At 37.8% G+C, this 24488-nt stretch overlaps 1 long non-coding RNA gene across 1 annotated transcript; it reads left to right on the top strand.

Annotated features, from left to right (window-relative positions):
• Window positions 1-6789: 6789 nt before the first annotated feature.
• On the top strand, window positions 6790-23557 carry LOC134477849 (uncharacterized). The gene is made up of 3 exons (XR_010050091.1): window positions 6790-6923; window positions 8260-12251; window positions 15673-23557. It is a non-coding gene; the product is annotated as an uncharacterized LOC134477849 (long non-coding RNA).
• The last annotated feature ends 931 nt before the right edge of the window (window positions 23558-24488 follow it).

Genomic DNA, 24488 nt, shown 5'->3' with positions numbered 1-24488 from the left:
CTCTAAAATCCTGTCTGTAATAACAGAGAAATTCAAGGCTGAAGAACATGAAACTGTTATGGAAGAAGTGGAGGTCATCTGCATTTTACTGCATCTCCCTGAGTAAAACCACCTGAGAAAATGTGGGATTTCAACATGGCTACCTAGAGGGGAGAGGGTCCATTGATGAAGGGGAAATTTTCCAAAACAGTTTTGGTGGCTGTGGGGCCAGGGACAAGGAGGTATCACTAAATGTGGTGAGACTCTGGTGAAGCATCAAAGCCTCAGAGTCCCTGGACCAAGAGTGTCAGCATGGGACCTGATTATGATTCCAGAGTCCATGTACTAGAAACTCTAGGGGCAGTGGCTGGTCATCTGTGGTGAAAAATTTCTAGATTACTATGAATAATTTCTAGATTACTATGAAATTCATAATTGCTATACCAGAGGCATTGACTTTTCAACCTTATATTCTATGTGTTGCAGACCCTTGGGAGTTAAAAACATAATGGTGTCTGGGTTTTACCCCCAGAGGAGTCAATTTAATTGGTCTGGGTCATAGCCTGGGCATCAACATATCTTACAGCATCCTAGGTGATGTCAAGGAGCAGCCAAGTTTGAGGGTGACCCTAGGTTGAGGTTCCATCTTGAAGTGCTTTTTCAGATGTAATGTTGTCTTTTCACACAAAGTATTTTGTCATGTTTCCTTTGCTGTCCTGAAATGAAATTCATGTGAACATTATTACTGATACAAATAATCTTAACTGCTATATAAAAGAGAACTAACAGCTTAGAGAGGCAGGCAGTTGCTTATGTGAATCATGAATATGACAGCTACAGATGCAGATTGGTCGAAGTGTGTTAAATTAGCAAGTCAAAAGCCATTGGCGACATTACTGTTGGTGACATGATTTTTTGAAAAGAACAAATCTTGGTGAAGTTCCTAACAAACTAACAAATCATTTCCAGTTTTCCTAAACCTGTACTTAAAAGGAATGGGGACTTGTTGGGGATGACATGGCCCTTAGCTGATCACATTCTCTGGGACTTAACTCGGGTGAGAGGAGCCTTGACCAGGACGACACCTGGTCAGGCACAGACTATATCACTGATGATCAGTGCTGGCTCAGGACAGTTGCACTTTCTGTCTCGATTCAGAGTCATTCAGAAGGACCATCTTAGCTTCAGATCTCCCTATTGGAAAGACAAATGTTGGACGGGCTGAGATGTGTGCTGTAACCACACTGCAGTTCTAGCTTGATTTCTCAGCCATTCTAGGGGTTGATTCCAAGAATGCTGTTTGATAAAACTTCTCCTGTCTGTCACCTTAGAGCCCACCCCCAGGGTAAACTGGACCAATCACACTGTCTTCAGGGAAAGTCCAAGTTCTTCACTAGTCAGCAAGGCCACAGTTATCTAAAATGACCCTTGTCCACTATTTTATCACATCTACAGCTGCTTCATTGAGACATGCAGGGGGCAAAATAAGAAATGTATTTGTTGATAAGACTTCTGGGAGCACAAAAGCAAGCAGATAGAAAAAAACAGCAGAAGTCTGGTTGGCTAAGGCTTAGGTGGGGAAGTGAGGGTAGCTGGAATTACAAATGCTAGAAAAAAAATCTCTGGGACTTGATCTGGGAGAAATTTGTGTTAAATTCAAAAGCAGGGGACCCTCAAGCAGTCCCATGTAAATTAGGCAGTACTCGTTTTATTTTCCCCTAGTACCTTTTTCACTCTGAGAGGGTTGCAGCCCTCAGAGCCTTCTCTCTGGAAACTGACCCTTCCTGTGAATCTAAGTCAACAATTTCACTTTTTCACTTTTGGTGACATTTGAGTTTTAAATATTTTTATGGAATAAAAGTTGTGGTACTTTGTTAAAAGGAGTTTCAGGAAAGTAGCTCTAGGCAGAAGAATTGAGGGAGTAAGGGTCTTTCCTCTTTCCAATCACTCTAAATAAGTTCTCACTGGGAAGTTTCAAAGGGTCACAGAAGGTTGAAAATGAGGAGCCTAGCACAAATGTCTATAAGCTATTTGGATATTCATGAGGATGGACCACCCATGAATTCTATTTTCCTGTTCCCTTGAAATTTGTATATAAAGTTGCAAAAGAAAACCTTTTAGTTTTGGTTTTAAAGCTAAGATTGATAGAACTGTAGGGGGAGGAAGGAGGAAGAGGAGGACCAGTGGCAGTTGAAAAGATAAGAAGTATAAAATATAAATAACCTTTATTTTGGGAATGTGGGGAGAGACACCCCTGACCCCCTGGGGCGTGGCATCTCCACCCCGGGGCCATCGATCTCTCTGTGGAACACGTGGAGTGAGGCACATAAGTAGCCTTGGCTTGGGGTGGAATCCAAGGGGGCATTAGGGATGCACAGGTAGCCCAGTGGTCTTAGTTTGGTGCCAGAGGCAATTCCTAAGGGTGTGGGAGATAGGAGCTCCTTGGCTTTACCGGCTACAGTATCTGGCCTGGGCCAAAACCCTTTCATATCCCATCTTATGATTATTATGAAAAGGGGCGAAGATTTCTCTCTTTAACTACTTCCTGCTGGCTGAGGGCACTGTACTGGAGTCTAGGGGAGTTGACGGGATGATGGTTGATGTCTAGGTAGAAGCTGGTGTCAGGTGTTTTAGCTAGGACAACTTCACTGGTGAATGCACGTATGCTAGACTGAAAAAACAAAGAGACAAGATGTTATGAGGAGACATGGCACTGTCATATTTAAGGACCCAGGTGAGGTAGGAGGAAAGGTGTCTTTGATTTAGACATGTTATTCTATCAGGATGATGTTGAGGTAGGAACATTTCCACGGCAAGGGAGAATTCTGAAAAATTAAATGTGGGATTAGGAGGAGTGAAGTTATGAGAGCTTATTCCCCCGTATGAAAGCATAAAAGTTAAAAGGTAGGTAGGTAAGGCTTGTCTCTGGTATATATGACATTGGAGTCTGTAGGCAATACTGTTAAAGAGTCCTGCTGTAAAATTGATCATTAATAGCATGTAGGAAATTAGGAACCAAAGTGGATAACAAAACATGACAACCTGTAAGTCGCGGCTGTGAGGCCTTGGTAAGGCAGAGATGAGTAGGAAAAGGATGTTCAGATTTAGGGCCCAAGTGATGTGAAACCAGGATGGCAGTCTAGCAAGTTAGTCCTTGGAATGATTTGGTGTAACAGAACTTTACCTAGTATATCAGTAGTTTCCCTGGTTGTGAGAAAGGCTTTTATGTATCCTGAAAAAGTATAAACAAAGTGAGAAGACAAAATGTATCTGTCAGCCTGTATAAACGGGAATAAAAGCATTTTAAGATTTAGGACTGGGACCTGCACAAAAATAAGCCCTGTTTGTAACTGGTATAGGTTGACCTTTAATACTCCATCAGACATTGAGGATTTATTATAGTAGTCTGAAAACTCAGTAAGAACTCTGTATATATGGCCTCTCTGTCCATGAATATAGAGAATGTCTTACCTTGAGAGTTTTAGTGGAACTTGGACTCTGAGACAGACACCCACAAAGGCGGCTGTTGTTGGCCCTTAGCTCCTCTCAGTCTTTGGCAGCAATTTTTGTCAGTGATGAATCTGGCAGTGTCTTGTGAGGGCTAGAAGTTAGGATGGCCCACCTACTCTCTGGTGGCCAGGACAGCCCAGCAGCCCTGGAGTAAGGTCTCAAAGAATGCCAGGATGGGGCATTTTTTGCCCAATGTCTTCTCCTGCATTTGAGTGTGGTTCATGAGGGGGGGCAGGTAGCTCTACCTTGTGTAGATTTGTCTGTCTCAGAACTGCAAGTGTTATTTAAAATATGAAAAACCATATCAAGGTCTCTGTGGAGCTTTTTTATTTATTTATTTATTTATTTATTTATTTATTTTATTTAAAGAAAAGGAAACGAAAAAAGAAAAAAAATACATGGAGATAAAAAAAAGGGTAGAAATAATACTAAATTACAGACAAACAAAAGGTAAGAAATTGCCTGTTGATAAGTTACAAATTGTCATCTTCGAAATGGCTGTTCAGGTTATAGAATTAAAGTATTTAGAATGACATTCAAAAAAGTGACCCTACAAACCATTCTGCTCTATGGTCAAACAAAGGTTCCGTAATATGATTATCAGTCCCACCTATTTGTTTTACATCTCTAAGAGGGTAAGGTTAACCATATCAAAACAGAACAGAACATTTAAAAAAAAATAAAAAATAAAAAACAATTTAAAGAAATACAGATTTCAAAGCAAGTCCACTGGAGATCTACCTTATCTAACTGTCTCTAGCTTCTTACAAATAGTTGTCCCTAACTTCACCCACTTTATATACTTATTGCATATTATAGAACTAATCAAATCATTACAGGATGATGGAGTCTTTTTAGGTCCTCAAGTTCCAAAGTAGGGAAGACAATAGCAACTACCATCGCATCTCTCATTCTCTTTGTGATAGCCATCCCCATCTCTGCATATGCTGAAGTTGAGCTGAAGAAACCAGTCCAATGTCATTCTAATCAGCAAGCAATAGATTGCTAGAATTTATATTATAATGCTACAAAATAAGCCTTGGGTTTTTCAGGTCTCTTCCTCAGAGTATTTGTTCCTATCCTCTCTGTATTATAGGGAAAACCAAGTCATAACAAGACAGCAAAACAATTTCCTAGAAAAACATGCAATGGATAAGACTTATAAAACTATAATATAAATGATCTTCCATAGCTACTATGTTTTCTCTTGTTATTTTCAATAGATTTGTCCACAACACTGGCTTATTATAGTTAAACATACTTACACCTATTTTCATAAAAACTTATCTTTGACTGCATTGTAGTATTTGAGAGCTGTTACTGATTCATACCAGTATGGATATCCTTTACATCTTGTCATGCTCAGAGTAGTTTCCTCTACTTTTAGGGTTGATTCTAACACGCATGCCGATTTCAAATAGGATCAGTCAAGGCCAACCAATAGTCTTATGATTCAGATACAATTAAGATCAGTCATAGTAAGACAATGTAAGTAATACAGGATTTCAGCCTAAGTCAATAGGAAAGTAAGGATAGTTACCATGGTTCTAGAGGTCTGTGTCCTCAAAGCTGACATGAGTGGACAGACCAGAACAAATTTAATTCAATCTAAATATGGCACTAGGACTACTGTGTCTTTTAAATCGTTATACACCATTAGCAATGACCTCTGCTTTTTTTTTTTACATATAGTTTCAGAGCTGTCTCTACCAAAGACTAGCTTACCGTCTCTGCCTCATGTCTGCTACTCCACTTTTCTGCTATATTTTGTCCACCTTATTCCCTCATTCCATTGTCTGCCCCGTTCACTGAGGGCTCTCTGCCACTGTAGCTGTAATCCTGATTTCTCTTCCTCTCTTTCTCTGTAATGTCCTTCAGCGCTCTCTGTAGGGTTGGATTGGTGGCCACGAACTCCCACAGTTCCTCCTTGTCTTGAAAGTATCTTATTTCTTCATTAATTTTTAGAGAGAGTTTTGATGGATATATGAACTTTGGTTGTATATTTTTTTCCTTCAGGACTTGGAATATTTCTCCCCACTCCCTTCTTGACTTAAGAGTTTGTGTTGATGTCTGCTGTTATTTTGATAGATTTCCCGTTATAGGTAACCTGCATCTTTTCTCTGGCTGCTTTTAATATTCTGTTTTTTTGGTGGATTTCTGGGATCTCGATTATTATATGCCTAGGCGTAGATCTGTTTTGGTTGTAGGTAGCTGGCGTTCTGCATGCTTCTTTTATCTGGATATCATTCCTTTTGGCTATACGTGGGAAATTTTGCTTTAATATATCTGTGAATATTTTTTGTATTTCATTTTTGGATGTTCCTGCTTCCTCACTCACATTCTTTATTCTTAGGTTATGTATCTTTTTATCATCTTCCAGTTTTAGAATTGCTTCTTTCTGGTTCCTTGTTATTTTTAAGAGGCTTTTTCTTTCACGTTCATAAGCCCTAAATCTCTCTTCAAGTTTCAGAAGGTTGTCTTTAGTTTCTGTCAAGGCATTTTGCCAATATTCAATGGAGTTTTTAGTTTCCTGATATTCTCTTTGGATCTGTTTCATGTATTCTAAGTTATGCTTAAATTCTTCTTCAGATGCTTCTCTTTCTTTTCTGAATTCCTCAGTTCTTCCATCTGTGTTCTTTTGGGCGGGGCTTGTCATTTCTTTAATTAATCTCTTTATATCTTGCCTCACTTGGATCAGGAGTACATCTTTAAATTCCTCTATGAGATCATGTAAGTACTTTTTAATTTCGGCTGATGCTGTGTCGGTTTCTGCCGCCAGGCTAATATGTCTGCACCAGACTCTGTGTTATTGATTTCCCCGTGGTGGCGGGCCAGCTGTTCTCTGGCCAAACCCAGCATCCGCGGGGTTCTCTGTACTCACCAGAGTCCGGTGCAAGTCCTCGTTCCGGGACCGCCGCACACCAAGCTGCCCACTTTTCCCGCACTCCCAGGACAGCGCGGGGCGGTGCACAGCGTGCGCTCCCAGCACAGTGCTGACTGGTCAGATATCTGTGCACTGTTTAAATTTGAAACGCCCGCACTTTGTATGTCCGCTCTGGTGCAGCGGTGCAGACTTGGCTGCTACTTGGAGTCTCGGTCCGTTTCCCGCAGTCCCCAAAAGCAACTCAGCTTTTCGTGCTGGGTCCACGAGTCTGTTTGTTGATTTAAGGGCGCGAGATTTGCAGCCTCCCGTTGTCGGCATTGAAGGTCTCAGCGCTACTTTAAATCCTCCAGCTGTACTGTCTTGGTTAATAAGAATCGCTATCGATTTGTCTGGCCCTCTCCATGCTGTCTTTTTTTAGCTTCGAGTTTGAATTCTCTGGAGAGACTCTTCGCTCGATCCCCTAGCCCGCCGCCATTTTCAGAATCTGGTCTCTGTGGAGCTTTAAGGTCAAGTTTTGCCTTGTTGCTTGAGATCTGGACTACAGTAAAAGGTATCTGTAGAATTAAGTAAGTATGTAGGAGCTTAATATTGGGATTTCAAATTAGAAAGCAGGCTTTATCTGGATGTTACATCACTTTTTATAGGGTGCCACGTGGAATTAACAAAAAAGGCTTTAATGGAAACATTTTGCAGTAAAGGTTTATCAACCTTATGAATAAATTTATTAACTTAGTATATACTCTCAAGTTATTATAACCCAGTTGTTAAACAGGAGATTGGCAACAACACAGTAGAGTAGGAGCAATGAATTTAACAGAGAACATTACCGGTGTGGACAATATTAGAATTTTTAAGAAAACCCTTGTCTTGGAACAGAGCTAGTGGTTTCTAGCAAAAAGGAATTGATAAATATCTCTTAACTTTAGTGGTTATAACAGGAGATTAGTGTAGACTTTAATTGATAAGCAAGGCTGGTGGTAAAATTATCAGGTGGCCACTAACCTTGAATAAATGGTAGAAAATTGTAAGAAAAATAGCCTCGCTTGAGTGGAACTGAATTGTAAAAAAAAAAAAAAAAAAAAATATATATATATATATATATATATATATATATATATGTTTGAGTGGAGCCTCGAGACGTTGTAAATGCGCAGTGTCTAAGGCAATTTGGAACTAAGGCAGTTTGGAGATAGACACATCACTCTTATAGAGAGAGCATAGTTGCGCTTGGGGCAGGGCCGAGATTGTCTGGCATGTAGCACATAGGTAGAACATGAAGAGTGGGCTGGGTGAGTGTCTCGACACAGCATGCAGGGGCGGCCTGAGATGGAACCTGCAGAGTGGGCAGGGCGAGCGCTGGGACACAGCACGCAGGGGCGGGCCAAGATCCCACCCGGAAAGGCGATGGTGGCGCTGGGATGGCGCAGGGAAATACACATTTTAGCTGCAATGGCACACAGGGGTGGGGCTTGGAGGCCTGCAGTGGCGGCGATGGCGGCGGCTGCAGCCTGGTGCTGCTGAGGGAGCTGGCAGCGTGTGGCGCGAAGGGCTGTGGGGGCAGGGGCAGGAGTAGAGGCGGTGGCGGCAGCCCCGGCGGGGGGTGGTGCGTGGCGGCAGAGGCGGTGGGGCTGGGAGGTGCGATGTAGCCTGCGGCCAAGTGTGGCTGTGCTCTCAGAGGCATGCAGCCGGCGGCCGCTCACGGGAGCCACCTGCGGGAGCTGCTCGTGCAACCCATGGTCCAGGATGCTGGGTCGGCACCAGCAAGAATGGGCTGGTGCGGCGGGGAAAGGGTTGGATGTGGAACTGAGTCACCATGTGTAGCTGAAACTGTTTGTTTAAAATCTTATGTGTATCTCAACATTGTTTGGTTTTCTTTTTAATTTCAGCGGCACGGAATGGGTTGGCACGCACGGGAAACAAAGGGACGCTGGCAGCGTGTTGAGAGGGAGCGGAAGCCAGGAGGAAAGGAGGCACTGAGAAAACTCCCAAAGGCTGCAAGGGAAGACGCTGTTATCTCTTTAAGTTCGGGGAGGGGGAGGGATCCTGCAGGAGACAAAGGGACAGGGAAGCTGGCGGGAAGGGACACATTCCCAAAACAAAGATAAGAGTTTTGTAAGCTCCTCTGCAGTGTGATAAGCCATAGATAGGTATGGTTTCTGGCGGAGGCAGGGGGGGGTCAGGAAGTGGTCCCCAAGATAAAATCTGGTGTGGGGGTCTAGCCCATGGGGCTACAATCAGATGAGGCAACGGACCGTGGTCTGTCAGGATTAGAGTCGTCACACTGCATCCCAGACCGATGGGTTGGCTATATGGCTCCAAACTCTTAATAATTGGCCGTCACCAATATTAAGAGTGGACTTTGCGTGGGCCGAGTAACCACTCTGCCCTGAGAACTTAAAAAGCTCTAAAGCGAGGGTCTTTCAGTGTGGGCTGTCCAGAGTAGACATTGGCTTGCCCAGAAAGGCCTTGGTTTGGGCTGTCTAAAAGACGTGAAAGGGTCACGAACCCACGCAAAGTGGGGAGAAAATCCACATGAACCTGGCTCAGTGGCTGTCTCTGGGGAGTTGCTCACCTGTGGTAAATTGGTGGGTGTTGTTTGCGAACCAGCAGCCAAGCTTACAGTTCCTGAATGTAGAAGTGAGGAATTAATGCAGGATGCAGTCTGGTCGGTCCTCAACAGCAGGGGACTCAAAACTGGGAACCAGCCCCAGGAGTCTCTCGCCTGCTGTTCCCGGTCAGGGAACCATCTGATAGAACTGTGGAGGGAAGGAGGAGGAGGACCAGACCAGCGGCAGCTGAAAAGATAAGAAGTATGAAATATAAATAACCTTTATTTTGGGAATGCGGGGAGAGACACCCCCGACCCCCTGGGATGTGGCATCTCCACCCTGGGGACGGCGATCTCTCCGTGGAACATGTGGAGTGAGGCACATAAGTAGCTTAGGCTTGGGGTGGAACCCAAGGGGGCATTAAGGATGCACAGGTAGCCCATTGGTCTTAGTTTGGCACCAGAAGCAATTCCTAAGGGTGGGGGAGATAGGAGCTCCTTGGCTTTACTGGCTACAGTATCCAGCCTGGGCCAAAACCCTTTCAAAGATAAATTTAGAAATCTGATAACAGAACAAATTTTAGAATAATGAGTTTGTGTTTTTGAAGATACTATTAAAATATGGAAAAATATTTGTAAATTTTATCTGTTGGTAAACTCTTTGCCAGAAGATAGGCAGTGTTAGGTGAATAATTATGGGTCTCTGGCTTTCAATTTTTTTCTTGTAGAATCTTTACTGTTATTCAAAACATTCATCTTTACTTTCAGTAGTCTTAATAAAACCGGTAGAAGAAATAAGAAGGTTACAATATTGAGAACAACTATAAGAGGCCTTTGTAGAGGATCCAGTCCTTTTGTGTAGCTGTGTTCATTCATTCAAACCACAAGTGCCTCCTGCCTGTTACATGTGAGGCCTTGTACTGTGCGCAGAAGCAGAACAAATGAAGAGATGCTAGCCAGTGTCCTTGAGCACATCCAAAATAGCAACATCCTGCTGGATCTGCTGAACCCCCCAGGCTAGATTTATTTACTGCTCACATTAGTTGTGTCCTTGACCATGAATTAATCATGGCTTTGTTTCTTAAGAGAAGTGTATATGAAAGCCTTCTGCATGCTTCTGGCCAGGGTGTTGTTTGCATAATGTATCGACTGTGCATATTTAAGCACTTGAGTGAATCATTAATACTCGGTAGAGTTACTGAAACGCAACCCCTGAGAGTATCTTCTACTCGTAATCCGAATTCCTGCCAATTTTTAAAGACTTTCCTGAAAGCAAATGGTTGTTTTTTTTAAATGTCTTTTAAAATTCTTTTAGCCATTGAACTCATAGAAATGATTCTGTTAAACTTTCTAGCCCTAAATGCAGTAAAACATTTTTAAAAGAAATGATGCAATATCTAAAGGAGGAAAAAGTGAACCAGAGGACACCAAAATGTGCTGGCCCAGTATGTTATTAATCAGTAAAAAAATTGAATACAGTTGTTATTAAATGCAATAACTATAAGTACAAGGTATTGTGGTAGTAAGCATAAAATGCAATTATATACAGCAAAATTTCCTAACTGAACTGATTGGCAAAGTCATTGCACCAAATCTTGGTTTGTTTATCTATAAAATGACTTTATTTGCAAGAAGGAAGGAAGAAGGAAGGAAGGAAGGAAGGAAACAAGGAAGGAATGAAAGAAGACTATTAATTTTCCTGGCTTCTCCTTTTAAAGCAGCTGGTACTTTTTAAGAGCATTAATATTAGATTTTATTTTTGTTTACAGTCTAGAGCAGAGGTTAGCAACTCTGCCTTTTAGGACACATCTGGCTTGCTACCTGATTTTATAGTTTTGTGAAACATAGCCACACCCATTTATAAATGTATTGCTCATACCTGTTATTATCCAATAAAGTCAAAGTTAGTAGCTTCAGTGGAGGCTCAGTGCTGCAAAAATTTATCATTTAACTTCAATTTTTCTAATTTTTATTTTTCATACCTGTTTTATAGTGTATCTCAGTTAAGTATAGTAAATAAATATATGATTTATACTAATATTTATGTCTTATAGAATGAATTTTCTCAATATTTTACTAATATAAAGGATATGATCAAAAAATTTAGATGCTCATTAGTCAAGCAGTGTATTTCAAAGTTCACAAAATGATAACCAAAATCCAGCCTACAGAGACCACTTACAATTTCACCAGTCACAATCAGGGAACTTTGGGAAGAAATCTTTATATTCAGTTGTTTGAAAATGCACATTCTCTATTTATGGTTTGGAACAGTACTGCTCAAAGTGTCTTCATGAAGGTCTCGGTTTTGCCATTGTTGTTATCACTGCTCATTTCCAAATAATCATATCCTATATTTTGTAAATACAATAAAAATGAATTGCCTGAAAATTAAAAATACTTTATATTTATAAATTATTATACTTAATAGAGGTTAAAATATTCTGTATCAAATTATCTTAAAGGTATATAAACATTTAGTCTTAATGATCTCTATGTCGTTCAAGAACACAAATGTTTGTAGATGAAGACTGGTTCACTACCATACTTAGAGTAACGAAAATATACAACCTTATGTTCACCCCAAGAAGTGTGTAAATATGCTCATAGCATGATTGATAATAGCTGAAAACTAGAAATTAGTCAACAGTAGCAAAGGCCAGACTCAAATATATATAACCTTTATATCTCCATTAGCATAAAACACTAAAATAATTGATATATAACTAGTTTATATTGTGATATTAGATATATGCTTTTTTCCTCTTGAGCTGAGATATTAGTGACAAACAATGAGCATGATGAGGCCTTGTGAAATGCTACAAAACTTCTTGTCCCTCAGTTTACCTGCTTACCTTGAACATATATTCATTCAGTTCATAAAATCTTATTGAATTGTACATATATGTGGTTATAGGGACTTGCCTGCATGTATTTATAGTTAACAAAAGAGCTAAAAAGTAAACATTTAAAATAATTAAGGCTATTTTGAAGGCGCCTTATTAAACATAAAAATTTATAAAGTTGCACTAGTAAGTCATAGATGTGCAAAGCAGTAAAAATCAGAACAGAGTACTCCAACATACTAATGTGTGATATAGTTACACAGTTACAACATTTCTTTTTTTTTTTTTTTTTTTTTTTTTGGTACCAGTTGTGATCGGTTGGGATTGAACTCAGAACCTTGCACTTACATGCCAGGCAGGTGCTTATGCCACTGAGCTAAATTCCTGGCCCCAACACAACATTCCAAATCAATGCAGAAGAGATGAGCTACTCATTAAATGATACTGAAGGACTGATTTTCCATCAGGACAAAAAATTGGTTCGGTAAGTTAAGGTATATGTGAGAAAAAAACTCTCTTCACAAAATTTACAGAAAAGAGTAAGAAAAAACCTTTTCTTGTCTTTATGGCTTAGGAAGGCATTCTAAAGCAAAATTCTAAAATGCCAACAACAAAATGAAAATAGTTTATTAATAGCACAATTAAGGTATTCTCCACACTAAAGACAACATTAAAAGGAAGAAACAGACTGAAGAAATATTTGCAAAAAAAAAAAAAAAAACACAGCAGCAAAATATCAATGTGCAGGGTTTAAAAAATATTAAAAAGTCTTATTGGTGTAAAAGCATTAGACCAATAAGGAAAATTAAAAAAAATAAGTAAACAAGACACGTATACACAGAACAGCGAGACCTTGGCATAACAAACATATAAAAAGATGTTCAATTTTAAGTTACCAGAAAAGATGAAATTTAAACAAGGTACAACTTCATATGCTTCAAATTGCTGATATACAAGTCTGAAAATTAGGCTGTTGGCAAAAATGTAAAATAATTAAAAGTGTCATATACTTTACTGGTATTGAACTTGAAAGATTTAAATACCTGGAGAAGCAATTTGTCGGTATTTAATAATTTTGAGCAATTTCACTTCTAGTTCTATAGTCCAGGGTGCATCTTCAAATATGGTGCATCAACCTGGAGCTTTCCTGACCTAGGAGCCTGTTAGACTAACAGAATTTCAGGTTTTCCTCTGGTCTACTGATTTTGTATTTTAACAAGATCTGCAGGTGACTTATAAGTACATTACAGGCTAAAGGCCCTGACCTGAAGAATTTCTGATTCAAGAACACAGGAAATATGTACAAGATTCTTTACTGTAGTACTAGTAATTTAGAGAAAAATGATTGAGGACCTCAATGTCCATTATCATGTATATTCTTTAGAGAGACAGTATCAACAGGAGTAGATAGATAGATCGATAGATAGATGATAGATAGATGATAGATAGATAGATAGATAGATAGATAGATAGATAGATAGGTGACAGATAGATATGTAACTATAAGAATTGGTTCACATGATTGTTAGGGCAGAGAAGTCTCCCAGCAAGCATCCTGCAAGCCAGAAAACCAGAGAAGCTGCTACTGAGCCTCAGGCAAAGTCTGAGGGTCTCGTACCTGGGAAGCTAATAGTCTAATTTTCCACCAGACTGAAAACTTGAGAAGAAAGGGAGGTTTCTTATGCAAGTCCTGGTGTCCAGAAGCAGAAGAACTTAAAGTCTAATCTCCAAAGGTAGAGAAAAGGGCATTTCAGCTGCAGAAGATACACAGAAAATTCACATTTCCTCTATTTGTTTTATCTGAGCACATTGAAGACAACTCTTTTTTTTAATCAGCCCACTGATTAAAATTTTAGTGTCATCTAGCAGCACACTCACAAATATATCCAGAAATAATGTTTTACCAGTTACCCAAATATCCCTCAATTTAGTCAAGTTGACACCTAAAATTAACTATCATAATGAAAACAAAAAAAAATCAATTGTGTCATATTTTTCCAATGAAATGCTACATAACAAGGTCTAGTCACTACATTCCAAGAGCCAAATTTGGCCCATTATTGGTTTTGCAGGCAAGATTTAATAGAAAACAGCCATATCTGCCCACTATGACTGGTTCCACACTATATTAGTAGAGTTAAGTAGATGCAACAGAATCTACAGGACCCTTTACTATCTATCTCTCTTTGGAAAAAGTGTCCTGTCCCCTGCTATGTAGAACTACCTGTGTGGACCAGAATGAAAACATCATAAAACTTAATATTGTGAGGAAAGACTAATAAACACATTATGAAATTTCCCCATGGAACTTGAAAATGTGTAATAGCAAAAACATACAAGCATATAACAACAAAACACTATATAGTTTATAGACATGGGCATCCTATTTTAAAGGTAATTTATATCTATTTAAGTGTATATGTATGTGTATACATGTGTGCGTATGTATAAAAACAAACGTGTAGGTTGCATACTAAATTCACCTTTGAGAAAAGAATGATAATGGGAACATGAACATAACTAACATTTTTCCCTTAAAATAAAATATTCTGTAATACTGCTGATGTTAAAACTTTGCAATGGGCACATGAACCTTAGCTATGTACTTTGTCTTAGTCATCTTTCTCATTGTTGAGACAAAATACCAGAAACCTAAAGTTAAAAGAAAAAATGTTTATTTGGTACAGTTTGTAGAGGTTTCGGTTCATAGTCAGCTGGCTCTAAGACAGGGTGGCATTGCAGAAGGGCATTGCAGAAGAGAAACAGTTCATGGAAGGCAGAAGCAGAAGTCAGCAAGACAGCATGCTACAGGTGATAAACAGTGGCCCTCTTTCTGTCCCTTACATTTTATGCAGAGTAGAGCTTCCTTAATCCTACCTAGAACTGTGCCAAACCAATCAGTGGAGTGATTTAATAATCACACACCTTTCATCACATACTGTAGATACAACCATCTCTGGAAAAGCCCCACCCCTCACTGCACAGGGCATTGGGGAGATGTCTAGATGCAAACCATTGCACGCCCTTTATTTCCTATTTGACGTATCTCATAATTACCATAAACATTATGGTAAAAGTTAGCTCACTCAAACCCTTTTGATTTTCCTGACCTCATTTTCATCATCTGTTTTTCACCCTCTTAAAGCAAACACTTTGGCAGCAAGCAGCAGCCTGGTGTGGCAGGTTAGGAAGAGTGGCTAGAGTGAGGAGCCCCTCTCCTACCATCCCAGCCTGCATGGCATTTTCCCCTGGCCAGCCCCGGGTCTGCATATTCTGCGCCCTGGCACTGGCCACTCAGAAACTGCAGCCTTGTTATGTGTATTGTTTCCCTCCGCACTGAGCGGGAATGGCACCAGCCAAGCAAGCAGTTAACCTGATTGTAGATAAGGCCAGCGCCCCAAGACAGAAGGAAAACCCTGGAGAGTTGTCAGCTCCAAGGAGAAATGACAGACCTCACCCACAACACTTGTCCCAAAAATAGCCCATGCAGAAAACTGTGATTTGCTGGATTTCGTGACTTCAGATCCTAGAAAAATACCATTCAAAAACCAGAGTAAATCTTTTAATTGACTCAATTTTCCCCTCTTTTTGCACTTTCCTTCATTTTTTGGGGTGGGGATCTTGGAGTTTAGTCTATTTTTTTGCTTTTCTTTTTACTTCATTCTTCTTATTTTTTCTGTGTTTTGCTATTTTTCTTTTTTATTCTTTATCTTGTTTTTTAAAATTGTTATCTAATTGTCATGGTTTATGCGATGGCCCCCAGACTTCATGCGTTTGCATTATGCACTTGTGATTGGTTCATTGTCTAGTGCTTGGATTGATGGTGTCAGTGCTACACGCTCACAGGGGTGGAGCCAGGATGTGATGTAATGGCAGGAAGAACGTGTATCTCACTCTCTTGCCAGTTTCTGCCTTGCTGCTTGCAGCCGCCATGAACCGCAGCCCTGCCATGCCGCAGTTCTGTCTTGGAGCCAACTGAGTATGGACTGAAACCTCCAAAAACTGTAAGAAATAAACCTTTCCTTTCCCAACTTTGGGCGTCAGGTATTTTGTCTCGGCGACAAGTAAAACCTAACCTATTAGACACTAATACTACTAGATTCCTTTTCCTAAGTAGGATCCATTATCTCACTCTTCTCTCCTCCTTCTCTTCCACTGATTAGTTTTTCAACTTTTACTTTTCTCTATCTCCTGTTTTTTTTTTTTTTTTTATTGGTTCCAGGGATCAAACTCACAACCACACACTTGCAAGGCAGGCGCTTATGCCACTGAGCTAAATCCACATCTCCTGTATTTTAATTAGTAAAATGATTAAGATATATGAAACTTCTTGCTGTTCTACTTTTAATGCAGATAAAATTGTTCCATTTAGGATATTTACCACAGATTAATATTTGGTTGTCTTAGTGTTTATAGTGTAATTACAGTGCCATTTTCTATGGGTAAAGATGGGACATGATTGCTACTTAGGGTGTGTAGGCATTTAGTTTGTCTTTGATGCTATTATTGTTGCTGACATTTTTTACTATAGTCAAAATTACATAATTTTTACAATTAATTAATTTTCTCTGCCAACATCTGGATAGTTTTATTCACTAACAATACTGTGGTCTATTCCTGGAGAACTCAGTACTAGGCAAAATACACTGAAGCTGCCCCATGCAAATAATTGGAGGTGGTGGGATACAAGGATAGAGCTAAAGGCCTGGAATTAGCTATATCTAGAGTGCATTACTGAAAAGCAGATATTAATTAATGAGGTCTTTGCAGTAATAACAAAGCCTTCAACTATAACCAACACATAATCCTCAGCACAAACAAGCAAGTAAGAAGTAAAAACATAAGAATGACAAGATTAGAGAAAAAAAGGTTCCCTAAATTTTCAATTTCACAGAGCTCACCTACAGGGCATAGTGGTGGAGGAAAAAAGTCCACAGCCCAATTATTGAAAAATATAATCAAGATGATTTCAAAAAGGACCAATAATGTCTGAGTATAAATAAAATATAACTAATCAGATAACAGACATTAAAAAAATAAAGTCTAAGATTTTATCACTAATAAAAAGCTAGCTGACCTAAACCAAATGAATGCCTAACAGAGAAAAGAATTAGAGTTCATCAAAAGGTAGCAAACAGAAATTGGGAAGTTTAAAAATTCTTTCCAAGATCTGAGCAGCAGAAGTGACCAAGGAGAGGAAAGAATGTCAGAACTAGAAGATAGGGCATGTATGAGAGACTAATTAATAAGCGATACTTAAAATACACTAAGAGTATATGAAAAATAATCATACAGGTGCTAGATGACAAAATAAATCTAATGTAAGATTAATTGTAATTGGGGGAAAATCAGAAGACAGTACACATGGCATTTAAAAACTTGTTTACTGAGATAGAGGGAAAAGCTTTCCAAATACAAGAAGAGAATCTAACATATAAGTCAGTGAGACATACAGAAATATACATTTCCAAAATTAGAGAAAAAAAAAAACTCTTCACAATAGATCATCATCAAAATTTGAAAATTCAATACAAGAACAAAATCTTAAGATTAAGCTGTTAGAGAAAAGTAACAAATCACTTCAATAGATAAACCCATTAGAATTACAGCAGAATTTTCAACACAACCCTTAAAGACTAGTACTGCTTACAGTTTGGTTTTTAAAGTCCTAAAAAAAACCACAAAGCCCTTCTAACTTAAACTGATATATCCTGGAAAACCATCTTACAAAATTGATTGAGAAATAAAGCATTTTCATGATAAAGAGCACCTAAAGAAATCCATGACTAACAGACCAGGACTCTAAAAAATTCTAAAGGATATCCTACAAAGAAACAATAAATTGAAAAATCCTAAAATGTTGAGTACAACTGATATACTGAGCAGTTTAATAGAAGAGAAAAAAGAAATTAGGAACAAGAAAATAAAGCAATGACACAAATCAATACCTTTCAGTAATAACTCTTAATTAAATGGTCTCTATGTTCCAATCAAAAGACAGAAACTGGCAGAAAGAGTCAAGAAACAAACCTGGTTTTGCACTATATACAAGAAGCAATTGATTCAAAAGAAATTCATAGAATAAAAATCAAAGAAAAACAATGTTTCATGCAATAGGAACCCCCAAATAAGGATTGTCTGTCCTGTTTTTCAGACAAAGTGAACTTCAAGCCAAAAACCTGATCAGAAAATGTAAAGAAAGTTGCTACATATTGGTTAAAGGACAAATTCAACAAAGAGCGATGATAATTATTAGCATATATGATTGAAAAACAGCACAACCTACCTTATAAAGCAAGTGATATTGGACATAAAAGTTCATATAAGCATAAACACAATTATAGTGGGGAATATCAGTGTCTCACTGCCAGAAATAGACAGCTCAGGCAGACAAAAATAAACAAAGACATGTGATAGATAAATAAGACATTCTCAGTAATGAGCCTAATAGACATCTCCAGAGTATTCTATCCAACCACACCAGTATGCACATTCTTCTCAGCAGAGTGTGGAACTCTATCCAAAATAGATCACATATTAGCTAATAAAACATGCTTAAGTAAATGCAAAAGAATCAAAATTATAGCATATATTGTAGCAAATCATAGCACAATGAAACTAGAACTCAGTGAAAAAAACAATCATAGAAATTATGCAAATGCATGGAAATTAAACATTACACTCTTGAATAATCAATGCGTAGAAGAAGAAATTAAAGAAGAAATAAAATAATTTCTACACTTAAGTACTAATGCCAGTAAAACATACCAGACCCAACAAAAGCTGCTTTAAAAAGAGAATTTATAGCTGTGAATGACCACATATGAAAAGCAGGGAGCCCAAATAAATGGCCTAATGATGTACTTCCAAGGCCTAAAAAAGCAAGAACAGTGCGAATACAAAGCTGGTGAAAGAAGAGAGATTGTAAAGATCAAAGCATAAATCAGTAAAATGGAGACCAAAAAACAAACCAGAAAATCAACAAGTGAAACAGGTGGTTCTTTGAACAAAAATAAAAATATAGAAATAGAAAAATATAGAAAAATAAAAATATAGAAATCCTCAGCCAATTTTGCCAAAGAAAGGAAGCACCCAAGTCAGTGCAATTAGAAATCAAAATGTGAAATTATACTGGACACTGCTGAAATCCAAAACATCATTAACAACCATTTTGAAAACCTATTTACCAATAAATTGGAGAATTCAGAAGAAATGGATAGATTTCTAGATATATATGAATTATCAGAACTGAACTTAGAAGATATAAAAACCCCAAATAATCTGATAATAGGCAATTAAATAGAAGCAGTAATAAAACACCTACCAACCAAGAAAAGCATAGGAACGGATGGATTCACTGTAAATTCTATACGAACTTCAGGAAAGACTTAATGTCAATACTGCTCAAATGTTTTAATGAAATTAGGAGTGAGAAAATACTCCAAAATTATTCCTGGAAGTTACCATTACTTAATTTCAGAAGCAGAAAAAAGATCCAACCACAGAAGAAATCCTCAACAACATACTGGCAAGCAGAGAACAACTCATTAAAAAGAGCTTACATCGTGACCAAGCAGGCTTCATTTGAGGGATGCAAGAATGATTCAAGATACACCAACCAATAAGTAACACATCACATAAACAGAAGGGTGAGAGTCATATGATCATCCCAATATATGCAGAAAAAGTCTTTGAAGAACTCCTACAACCATTCATAAGAAAGAAACTTCAAACAATATGCATAGAAGGACTTTATCCTAGTATCATAAAAGCCTTTTATGACAAACGTTCTGCCAACATCATATTATTCAACTTTTCTTCCAAAATCAGGAACAAGTTCAGAATGACTCCTATTCAGCATTGTACTGAAAACATTAGCCAAAGCAACCAGACAAGAGGAAGAAACTAAAAAGTTACATATATGAAAGAAATCAAATTATAATTATTTGCAGATTATATGATCCTCTCCATAGAAGATCCAAAAATTCCACCAAGAACACCTAGAATTTATAATCAAATTCACCAATGTAGTAAAAATAGAAAATCAACACGAAAAATCAATAATGTTCTTGTATGCAAAAAATGAACTCACTGCGAAAGAAATTAGGAAAATAATACTGTTCCCAATAGTATCAAGGCAAATTAAATACTTAGGAGTTAATATAGGGAAGTGAAAGACATCTACAGTGGAAAAACAGAAGTCTGGAAAAGGGGATTGAAGAGGACATTAGAAAATGCTCTGTTGTTAAATAGGCAGAACAAGTGAAGTCAACTTGGTCACAGTTTCAAAACTGATACACATATTTAATGCAACCCCAATCACAATATCAAAAGTATTCTTCAAAGAACTAGAGAAAATCCTAATTTATTCTAAAATTCATGTAGAAACTGAAGAGACCCAGGTTAGCAAAAGTAATCTTGGGTAAGAAGAACAGCACGGGAACTATCACAATCCTGGGCTTAAAACTATATTACAAAGCTACAGTGATGAAAACAGTATAGTAATGGCACAAAAACAGATCTGTCGATTAGTGGAGCAGAATAGAGGATGCATTAATAGCCTCAGCCACATTTAGTTCTTTGACATTTCACAAGGGTTCTGAAAGCATACATTGGAGGAAAGATAACTTCTTTCATAAAAGGTGATAAATTAACAATCTACATGTAGAATAAGTATTCTAGACCCATATCTCTCATCATGCACTAAACTAAAGTCAAAATGTATCAAAGCTCTGAATGTTAAGAAGAAACTAATCTCCTGGAAGAATAAATAAGTACAATGCTCAAAGACATAGGCAAGGACTTTCAGAACACAACCCCAATGGCACAAGAAATAATACCAAGAGTCAACATATGGGATCATACCAAATTAAAAATCTACCCAGTAAAAGGAACAATCAACACAATGAAGAGACAACTTACAAACTGGGAAAACATTTGCCAGCTGTTCCTCAGGGAGAGGACTAATATCTAGAATATTTAAAGAACTCAAAAATATTAGATACATCAAAATAAAAGTTCCAATTAAAAGTCAGGCAACTAAAATGAATACACATTTTTTCAATAGAACAAGTAAAAATGTACATTAAATACATGAGAAATATTCAACATTGCTGGTCATTTGATAAATGCAAATTAAAACAACACTGGGAGTCTATCTTACTCTAGAAAGAATGGTTAGCATCAAGATATCAAATAACAAACTCTGGCAAGCCTGCAGGAAAAGAACATTGTTGGTGAGATGTAAAACATTGAAACCATTATGGAAATCAGTATGAAGACTCTTCAAAACTTAAAAATAGAAATTACATTTGGTGCAGTGATGCTTCTTTTCCATATATTTCCAAAAGAGTCAAAGACATCATATTATGGTAACGTAGAACAGTTCCTAATAACTAAATCTTGGAACTGACTTAATGGGTAAATGAATAATGAAAATGCACTATGTGTACACAATAGCATAATACTCTGCCATAGAGAAAGAAAAACAACCAATTTGCAGGAAAATTACTGCACTTTTAAGTACAATATTAAGTGAAATATATCAGAAGCTTAAATTTCTCAAGGTTTTTTTTTCATATGAGAAACCCAAAATATAAATAAAGAGGAAAATAAAAAGTAAATAGAGAGTAGAGAGAGATTTTGTTCAAATGGAAAGGGGATAAAGATGTGGGAGAAGAAAAGAGAATTAAGATGTATTATTTACAGGTAGCAATTCCCCACAAGAAATATAATTGTTGCGGCTGGGGATTTAGCTCAGCGGCATAAACGCCTGCCTTGCAACACTCTGCACTTTGTAAATTAATTAGACTGCTCTTCAGTTTTGTTTTTAAGACGTAATCATTTGTGGGTGTTTATGGCAGCCCTTATCTCCTTTCTAGAGGTTTCACTTCAGTGCTTTTAAAAGTGAAACTGGCTGGGAAGAGGGCACATTCGCTGTTCACCATTTATCCAACCTAAGGAGATCACATATACAATGACTGGGAGATACTCTTTTGTGATCAGAGCAGAGCATTAGTTCTAGTAACTCTCTCTTACATTAGTCATCTCTTGTTATGCCATGCAGAGGAACCATTCTGAGGATGTCAGTCATTTCTGGAGCCTCAGCTATTCATCAAGTGAATTTGAATAATTTCTTAAATAAATCACCAAAGTATTACACACTTTATTTGGCAAGAATGAAATTCTAGTGCAACTCATTAGAAATATCCTACATGATTCATCTAATGCACCCTGCTGTTTGAACCATCCCTTTCAAGTTTTGTTAATTTTTGTCTTTTCTTGGTCTTTGATGAGTTGTTTCCTCATTTAGTTCCACACTAGGAAACACAAATGTATCTGTATCATTGAAGCAGTTAATTTCCAGAATGGAACTTCTCCAAACACAGGACACCGAATTATCCAGAAGGGTGAAAGATGGCAGAAAAACAGAACAATAGAGGTCCTGAGGTGCTCTCTGGGGAGGTTACAAATATGAAAAATAAAACCATTGTCTCCTTCAGATTTCAGAGATGTAGGAGCTTTAACTGCCTTTTGTGAAGTTCTTCTGTACATATATATGAATAATTTCTGCTTTCTTCTTAAATAAAACATCAGAATTACATATGGTCTGGCAGTATCAACAGAATAGGGACCCTTGGGTTAAGCAGATCCAGTTATATGTTCAGATCTTCTCAAGGCAGTGTTACCTCTCTGAGTATTAATCTCCTAATCTTTGACATAGAATAATGATGAATTAATGTTACTATGAATATTATGTATGATTTCATATATAAATATTACACACACATACATATATGTATTTATATGTATATATGTGGGAGCTGTAGCATAATAGACTTGCAACAATACTGATGACCTCTGCTGATACCAGTATTTTAAATAGAAACATATTATGAAAATATTACTGCAGTGAACCTGAAAACTATTTAAATTTTGGGAAACATACTATAAGAGTATATGACTTTTACTTGTATAATTTAGAGAACCATGGTTATAATGAATGAATACAGTATGTATGGCTCTTGTTACTTAGCAGTATGTGTTTAGACATTGATGCATATATTGCAAGCAGTGGTGATTCACAGAATGTTTCTTGGCAGGTGTATTTTAGGTATTCTCAGTGATCTAGTTTCCTAACTGATAAAGCTTATTAAATGTATTGCTTATTGCCTTTATCATGTATCTGTCAGTTAAGAAAAATAACTTCCACTTGAGAAAAAAGGTGGAAAGATATAGGGGACCATCTTCCCCTCGTTTCTTTCTTTTCACAATTTTTATTTATCATGGCACAACTGTTTCTTCATAATGCCATGACGTTAAACCCTACTTTGCTAAAAATACCATGAGGATGGGCAGAATGTACATGTAGCCTGAGTACAGCGGGGTTCCCAGTACTCCCCACACTTCCCACTGCGCGCACACATTCCAGGCACAGACTGTAGCATTTAGGAACCTGGTTGCCGGCTCTGTTGAGCCACATGCAAGCCAGGGAAGCAGCATGTGCATTTACATCTGCTTCCACCCTTCACATTACTGCCTGAGCTCTGCTGCCTGCTGGATCAGCAGGGGCACTAGGTTCACACAGGAGTGTGAATCTTACAATAAACTGTACTTGTGTACTAGAACCTAGAGGGTTCTAGGCTGTGTGTTCCTGTGAGCATCTAACGCCTAAAAATCTGAGGTGTCAGTGATGCAAGCTCTGTGGAATGTAATTATTATGCATGGCAAACGCATACAAAGAAAAAAGGCAACTAAAAAAGAAAAACAGAGAGAGAGAGAGAGAGAGAGAGAGAGAGAGAGAGAGAGAGAGAGAGAGAGAGAAATTCCTTTCTCTCCAGTTAGTGGAAAAAATGTTCCACTATGTGAATTTAGACCCTGGTGCCTTGCTTATGCAGTTTCATTTCTTTCTTTCTTTCTTTTTTTTTTTTTTTGTCTTTTCTTAACCTGTTCAAGTGCTACCTGGAGTTGTCATTACAGAACAACTTTACTTTGCCTCTTTGCCTAAATGATTAATTTTAATTTTTCCTTTACCATAACATTAGACATCATAGTTCCCACAGTGGAAAGGCGCTTCTACAATATTTGTCATGAAAAGCTGCAGTCCTTCTCCTGACTCTCCTCTTTTCAGGAGTCCAATTGCCCAGATGCAATGGGTATGAATTCTTTCTAGCTTATTCTCCTCCTATTTACTTCCAGTTTTCTAAATCACATGCTTAAATAGCTATTTTAAACTGTCAATTATGCATTCCCTCATTTACTCCCTTAACATCTGTCCTCCATCTTCCTAATACAGTAATGTCCAATTTCTAGTTAAAGTAGCATTTAACATATTATAGCTTTATAATGTTTTTCCTAGAACAGTCATGAATTACTCTTACATATATATATGTAAGAGTATATATATATATATATATATATATATATATATATATATGAGTATATATATATATATATATATATATATATATATATATATTCCCAAATAAATTATCAGGTTCTTTTAAAGGACATCACAGCTATTATGATTTTGTTGCTTGTAAAGTATTCTTTGATTCTAAAAGATTTTTTTCCGCATAGACATAACAGCTTCATCAGGATGACGATGCCCCTCGGTCCTAACGTCTCTGCTTGATTCCATCTGTGTAGGAATACTGCACTGCCTCTGACACTTTTCACTGGCTGCTCTCAGTCTCATGACACAGTTGAAGTCTAGAGATTT

Source organism: Cavia porcellus, unplaced genomic scaffold, assembly GCF_034190915.1.
Source record: "Cavia porcellus strain 051 isolate PalLab524CR breed Dunkin Hartley unplaced genomic scaffold, mCavPor4.1 scaffold_10, whole genome shotgun sequence".
Taxonomy (NCBI): domain Eukaryota; kingdom Metazoa; phylum Chordata; class Mammalia; order Rodentia; family Caviidae; genus Cavia; species Cavia porcellus.
This window is presented reverse-complemented; position numbering and strand designations above follow the sequence as displayed.